The following is a 7,387-nucleotide window of genomic DNA, read 5'->3' as shown; positions in this document are numbered from 1 at the left end:
CAAAAGGGATCCCTTAGACCTGGAGGCAGTCCTACCAGAGGCAGCTTATAGCTACCATTTGGCCTATACAGTGGTACCTCAGTTTTCGAACGTCTCAGAAGTCAAACATTTTGGTTTTCGAACGCCAAAAACCTGGAAGCAACTGCTTCAGCTTTCAAACGCTTTTCGGAAGCTGAACATGCCACACTGCTTCTGTATTGAGTTTTCCGTAAGTAAATGCTTCCATAAGTAAATGCTTCGGTTTTCGAACGTTTCAGAAGTCGAACGGTCTTCCGGAATGGATTACATTCAAAAACCAAGGTACCACTGTAGCATGTAGCCAGCTTCAAAGACAAGATGGATACTGGTGATTAAATGCCCCAAAATGCCACATCTAAAATGTGTTTATTGGGATGAGGACATGTGCAGAATTCCCAATGATTCTCTCATTTAAACACACACACACACACACACACACACACCAGGGCATGGAGAATAATGAAAGCACACAGCCAAGTTTGGGAATAAATGATCGTTAAATTAAATCCTGCAATGATAACATTTGAGCTCTCCATGCACAAGTTCCAAAAAAACACAGGCAACTCTGTTCTTTTATAATTACTAATTGTGTGGCCCATTACTTTTTCACACATCCTTTGAAAGAATATAATTGAGCCAAAAACGAAAGAGTATGGTTTAGTTGTTCAGATTCCCTAATTTTGCGAAATCAAACTGATGTGCTTTCAGAACTCCCCAGAGTTTTTGCCCCTCTATTTTCCATCCCAAAAAGCAAATTTGGGAGCAGGTAATGCACCTGTCCAGAATCAGGGGTGGGCAGGGATGGCGACATTCTGAGACTTGGTGTGTATTTGGCCCATCCTCTGCCAAAGACCCTCACAAATGCACCAAGATTTAGGAGATTAAAATTCCATTTGGATGGATAGAAATCTCTAATATATAGAAAAAGCACCTGCAGTGTACAGTGGTACCTCGGGTTACATATGCTTCAGGTTACAGACTCTGCTCACCCAGAAATAGTACCTCGGGTTAAGAACTTTACTTCAGGATGAGAACAGAAATCGTGCTCTGGCAGCGTGGTGGCAGCAGGAGGCTCCATTAGCTAAAGTGGTGTTTCAGGTTAAGAACCGACCTCCGGAACGAATTAAGTACTTAACCTGAGGTACCACTGTAGTATTGTCCACTGTGGAGGCTGCTAGTTATTACCAGGTTTTTAACATCCCTGTGGAAAGGAAGAAGAGAACAAGAGAGGCAGGCAAAGACAACATCAGGGCCTGCTCCTGCCAGACTGTCCCCTCACAGGGAGAACGGATACCAACTGCCATGTGCAAAAGAAGAAGAGTGTTCATGCAAAGACAGCAGCCACATTTACACCAAACATTTAAAAAACAGTCGTACCTCGGAAGTCAAACGGAATCCATTCTGGAAGTCCGTTCGTCTTCCAAAATATTCAAGGCGCGGCTTCCGATTGGCTGCAGGAAGCTCAATCAGAAGCCGCGGAACCCGCATCGGATGTTCAGGTTCCAAAGAACATTCGCAAACCAGAACACTCACTTCCAGGGTTGTGGCATTCGGGAGCCAAAACATTTGACTCGCAAGGTGTTCGACTTCCAAGGTATGACTGTACTATGAAATCACTCAGGAAATTGTGGCTCTGCAAAGGGAATAAGGGTCTCCTAACAACTCTCAGCAGCCTCTACAAACCACAGCTCCCAGGATTTTTTGGGGGAAGCCATGATCGTTTAATGTGGTATCATAGTTTTTTAAATTTATGGTGTGAATGTGGCCAACATCAGGGCCCACTCAAGTCAAACTGTTCCTCCCCAACCCCCAGGGCCAACTTTATATTTGTTTTGGCTTTTGAAAATTGCAAACCACCTTAGGTGACTTCACAGAAAGATGGCATATAAAATGCAATCAGTCATTCAGTCTATGATCTGGTAACTGCTTACTCAAATATTGATAATTTCTTGTGGTGATTCTTGTGGCACATGTGACCATCTGGGTTAATTGTTATTTTTACCACAACTAACTCAAATTCAGAGGCACACTTGAGGGGAATAAGAGTCTCCTAAAAACTCTCACCGCCCTTAATAAATTGCAGTTCCCAGGGTTCTTTGTAGGAAGCCATGACTGTTTAAAGTGGTATGATGATGCTTCAGATGTGTATTGCAGATGGGGCCACTGCTTAAACTTACTATAAATACAATGTGATATATGAAAAGATTATGGGCCCAATCCACTGGAATCTTCTCTTGTGCCAAATCAGTAATATTCTTGCATATCTTCCATGCATTTCAGTGTGGATAGATTGTGGTCTATGTTGTTGGGGGGGGGGGGGAGTTACTGAGCAAAATAGATATCTGTTTCAATGTAGGGTTCTTTGTAGGAAGCCATGACTGTTTAAAGTGGTATGATGATGCTTCAGATGTGTATTGCAGATGGGGCCACTGCTTGATATTTTAAAGTGATGATGCAGTGAAGCTTATACATGGGCAATTGACTACATCAACATAGCATTTAGGATGGAGGAGATCATATTTGCATTTTAATATGGATGTATTTTCATACTTCGCAAAAGAGTACGTGAAGCGAAACACAGGCCTCCTTTGCCATTTGCCCTTCTCCAGATTTTGTGGTGCAGTTCTCCAACCAAAGGATGTGTACAAAACTGCCTAGATGAGTGGAAAGTGTATGCAAAACTTCGTGCATGAATGAAAATAAAAAATAAAAAAATGCATTCTGTTATTCCTATACTAGAGAAAATTGTGTATTATACTGTGCATATTAGCAGCAATGCAGATGAAAATATATGCAAATTTTCGTGTGGCTGTTTAATGAAAAATTCAGGAAAGTATGGGGAAATGAGGTGAACCAAACATAAGACCTGAAAAAGGAGAAAGAGAGAGAAACCAAAACTGACAGATTCAGTATAACCCTTGTGTGTTTCTGTGACCCTATGTATGCCATTATATGTATCTTGTATCACTGTCTAAAAATATAGATGTTTTTGCAGCTAACTCCATCAACACTCGCCTGCTGTTAGTCCCCCAGGGTATTCAGAGGCATGCTGACTCTGATCCTGGAGCTAGCAGCACTACTAGAAGCAGCAATTAATAGTCTTATCCTCCTTGAATTTGTCTAATGCCCCCTTTTAAAGCCATCTAAGTTGGCTTTACACTTCACCTTGTGGTAGTAAGTAGCCATACTTCATCCTGTGGTGGTGATTTCCATTGTCTGCTTTTGGGGAGGAAGCCCTTCTTTTTCTCTATCCTGAGAATAGCTTTGACAGATGACCTCAGGTTCTAGAGAGAGAGAGAGAGAGAGAGAGAGAGAGAAATTATCTATGTACTTTATCTTCACCATGCTGTCTAGAATTCCCCCGTTCCATTACTTGTCGTCGTCCCCCAAAAAACCCCCTAACATTCCATAAACATTTTAAGCTTTCCTCACAGAGGAAATTTCACAGGAGGTATTTTGACCCCTTGACCCCTTTGGTTTTGGCCTTGTTCTGCACACCCTTTTTCCTTCTGTGAAAACTACCGGTATTTTTTATTCTCCTAAAACTGGGTACTCCTGTTTTGTGAGGAAAGAAAGCAACCATCAAATTTTGAGTTAGGTAACATTTTTAGGGAGCCCGTTTTAGAGAATATATTATAAAGATAAGCCTACTCTTTCCCTTTGGAAAGCCCCAATATCCCAAAACAGCCACTTCACACACACCCCACCCAATTTAGCTATAGACCTGTTCTTGCTTCTCATAATGCTTTTTTTCAAGCCGTGATTGAGGAAATGTAGATAGGACTGACATTAATGTTGTATACTGAACTCGTCTACTTGTATATAAAAAACACTGTGAATTTAAAAAAACATTTTGAAATATATGTAGAAATTGCCATCAGCTCACTGGCCCCATCTAGTGTCTTATTCGCATAATGCACTTAAAACACACTTAAAACCTTATATTTGCAGCTGTATAGCTGAGTCTATTGTGGTTTGTTTCGCTCCCATGGGAAAATGTGTGCTGTGCAATAGCCAGGTGAAGACCACTTGAAACAGCCTCTGCATAATAATAAAATGGTGGTCATAAGAGTGACTTGCAATATTGGCCAAGCCCATCTCACTGCTATAGCTTCCTGGATGCAGTGTGCCACTTTTAGAATAGCTGGATGATGACACAGAGACTGTCCATGACTGGGGTAATCAATACATGCTAACAAGATACACCCCGCTGCACACCTCAGGTTCCATATTAAGGAGCCACAACGCAAATAAGGTTTCAGGCAGGTTCAGTATCACAACTGTAATGTGTGAACCTACCTAAAACCAGAAGTATCAAATACTACCATATCCCACAATTATGGTGCAATTTAAATACAATTTTTTAAAATGGAACTCTAAATCTGCATTAAGATTATTAATGAAGCTCAGGGCATTAACTATTGAGCAGAATATGGCCTCCCAAGCCATGGAGATTTTAGGCAACCGTTTCTCCTGTGTTAAAATTTTAAGAGTAGTTACCATAGCAACTGCTAGACACGGCATATGGTATGTCTGCTACCTCTGAGATAACAGAGCAATTTCTAAAGAATTTACTTTACAATATGGTGTGAACACTTGTACTTTTTACCATTTTTCCAGAGTGTTGTATAAGGTACTGTTGTTCCTTGACATACTCCTCATGCTGAATGCTCATTTTGTGGCTTTCTTTCATACTAAGCAAAACAGTTTCTTCCTTTTCTTTGTCTTTCTTAAACTTACTATAAATACAATGTGATATATGAAAAGATTATGGGCCCAATCCACTGGAATCTTCTCTTGTGCCAAATCAGTAATATTCTTGCATATCTTCCATGCATTTCAGTGGGGATAGATTGTGGTCTATGTTGTTGGGGGGTGGGGAGTTACTGAGCAAAATAGATATCTGTTTCAATGTAGGAGAGGAACTGAGCAGGACAAGCAAACAGCCTCTCTTGTATTGTGGATTTTGAGGGGGTATTGACTGAGACCTTTCATGAGCTACATGGGAGATACTGGCTGGGATGTTTACTGCTATAAGGATTAAGTGCTCTTTTTGCAGGCTTCCCACCTATGTTCCTTTGAAACATAGCTAGAAAGGGGCAGGGAACAGTTGCTTTCAATATTCAAAGTTCAATTATAATATATTATATGTGTCGACTCAGCAACATGACAGCACAGCATACAGTGGTACCTCAAGTTACAGACGCTTCAGGACGCTTCAGGTTACAGACTCCGCTAACCCAGAAATAGTACCTCCAGTTAAGAACTTCAGTATGCTTCAGTATGAGAACAGAAATCACGTGGCGGCAGCGGGAGGCCCCATTAGCTAAAGTGGTACCTCAGGTTAAGAACAGTTTCAGGTTAAGAACGGACCTCCAGAACAAATTAAGTCCTTAACCCGAGGTACCACTGTATTTTCATTGCAAAGGTAGGGAAGACAAAAGGCATTTTATCTTGTGCATTTCTTTTTCAAGCCCCGCCCACCCCACCCCCTTTTTTAAAAAAAAGACTATCACAACTTTCTATGATATGTTCCATCCAGTATGTTGATGCATCCTTTTCATTGTCCCAGATTTGCTGCTTCCCAGCTTCACTGAATGATCCTGTTGATGTCTGGGGAGATTTAGTCCTTATCTCGATCCACTTTCCCTGTATCCATCCCACCATCATATGCTTCTGTCATGCCCCTTGTTCTCCCCCTTCCTCGGGTAAAGAAGAAAAAGGAAATAGCCCCGATTTCTCCATAAGAGGATGATTCATGACACTGATCATTTCAACTGATCGTCTTCCTACACTCTCCAGTTCTGTCTGTCAGAAACCCATGCAAAATTCTCAATGTGGAAACCCCACTGAGGAGCTAATTTATTTTTCATTTCTTTCATAGTAAAACCCAGCATTGCTGCACACCTAGACTTAATTTTGAAATATCTACGGTAACTCTTCGGTTCCTATCTTTAATGCAGATATGGTATCTGAATCTAACAATGCACACCTGAATTGTGATGTTTTATATAAGTAAACCCAGCCTGCTACAAAGGGAAGAGATGTTTATTTATGTATGCCACTACCATGTCCTGTGTTTTGTTAGCCCAAAAATGGAAAACGAGCTAAGTCCCAACTAAACAAGATGGGCAACTTAAATTGATTGAATATGCACAGCTTGCACTCTTAAAATATAGAAAAAGAGAACAAGAAGAACATATGTTTAAAGAAGATTTGAAAATATTTATTGAATATATGGAGGAATTTTGTGTTTATTTGAAAATGTGGGCCACATTAAGATAAATTCAACAGTGTAAATAAGTTTTGATGGATGTAATAATGGGGTACTGAATGGTTTAGTTTATATAAAATATGCAGGGATTTATGTTGTGCAAAATGAACCATGGAAAGAGAGGAGGGGAAGTCATTGATAATTTAAGGTTGTTTAAGTGGATATTCTAAAATGTAAAACAGAAATTGAATTAAAAAAATTACACTCAAAGGGAAGAGATACAGGTTTTCAAAAACACTGTGGCTACTGCCAAAAATGGCAATCCCATGTTGAATACCCTCTACTGGTCCATAATATGTAATACAACTTAAAAGTTCCTTCGCATTTTCCTTCACCGGTTCCACTGTCAGTTCTTGAGAGGCGGAAACATCGGGAACTCAGTGTGGTACAGACATAACAGGAGTGTTGGATTGGCTCCACCTCAGCAGCCACACTGCACTGAGTTTTTCATACCTCACCCCGATATCTCACAGGAGCTAGCAGTCAGGTCATACTTTGGTAATATGGCCCTGAGCAAGGACAAAATTTGGCACCCCCTCAATATTTCTTACTTGCATGCCCTCCTCCCTCTCACCTTCTGTTTATCATCATCATCACTCATCATCATTATTATTTTGATCAGTGGCCTGTGGCTCAGCCCCCTGTGGGGGGATTGTAAAGGTAAAGGACTCCTGACCATTAGGTCCAGTCATGACCGACTCTGGGGTTGCGGCGCTCATCTCACTTTATTGGCCGAGGGAGCCAGCATTTGTCCGCGGACAGCTTCCAGGTCATGTGGCCAGCATGACTAAGCTGCTTCTGGCGAACCAGAGCAGCGCATGGAAACGCCGTTTACCTTCCCGCCGGAGCAGTACCTATTTATCTACTTGCACTTTGATGTGCTTTCGAACTGCTAGGTTGGCAAGAGCAGGGACCGGGCAACGGGAGCTCACCCCGTGGCGGGGATTTGAACTGCCGACCTTCTGATCAGCAAGTCCTAGGCTTTGTGGTTTAACCTACAGCACCACCCATGTCCTTTTGGGGGGATTGTACTCGCCACCATAAATTCAGTTCTGCCGTAGTTATACTGAAGACTGTGAAGGCAGGTGAGCGATG

At 41.5% G+C, this 7,387-nt stretch overlaps 1 long non-coding RNA gene across 3 annotated transcripts in view; it reads right to left on the bottom strand.

The window, feature by feature from the left end:
- LOC307204209 overlaps positions 1 to 7,387 on the bottom strand; it is a 39,781-nt gene that overhangs the window by 4,899 nt on the left and 27,495 nt on the right. For all 3 annotated transcript variants that reach the window (XR_013833525.1, XR_013833526.1, XR_013833527.1), the window contains one exon: positions 3,184 to 3,302. This is a non-coding gene — a long non-coding RNA (uncharacterized lncRNA). The remainder of the gene's footprint in view (positions 1 to 3,183; positions 3,303 to 7,387) is intronic.

This window comes from Podarcis cretensis, assembly GCF_951804945.1.
Source record: "Podarcis cretensis genome assembly, chromosome: 1".
In the NCBI taxonomy this organism is placed as follows: Eukaryota; Metazoa; Chordata; class Lepidosauria; order Squamata; family Lacertidae; genus Podarcis; species Podarcis cretensis.
Note: the sequence above shows the minus strand (reverse complement) of the source record. Positions and strands in the feature narration are given on the sequence as shown.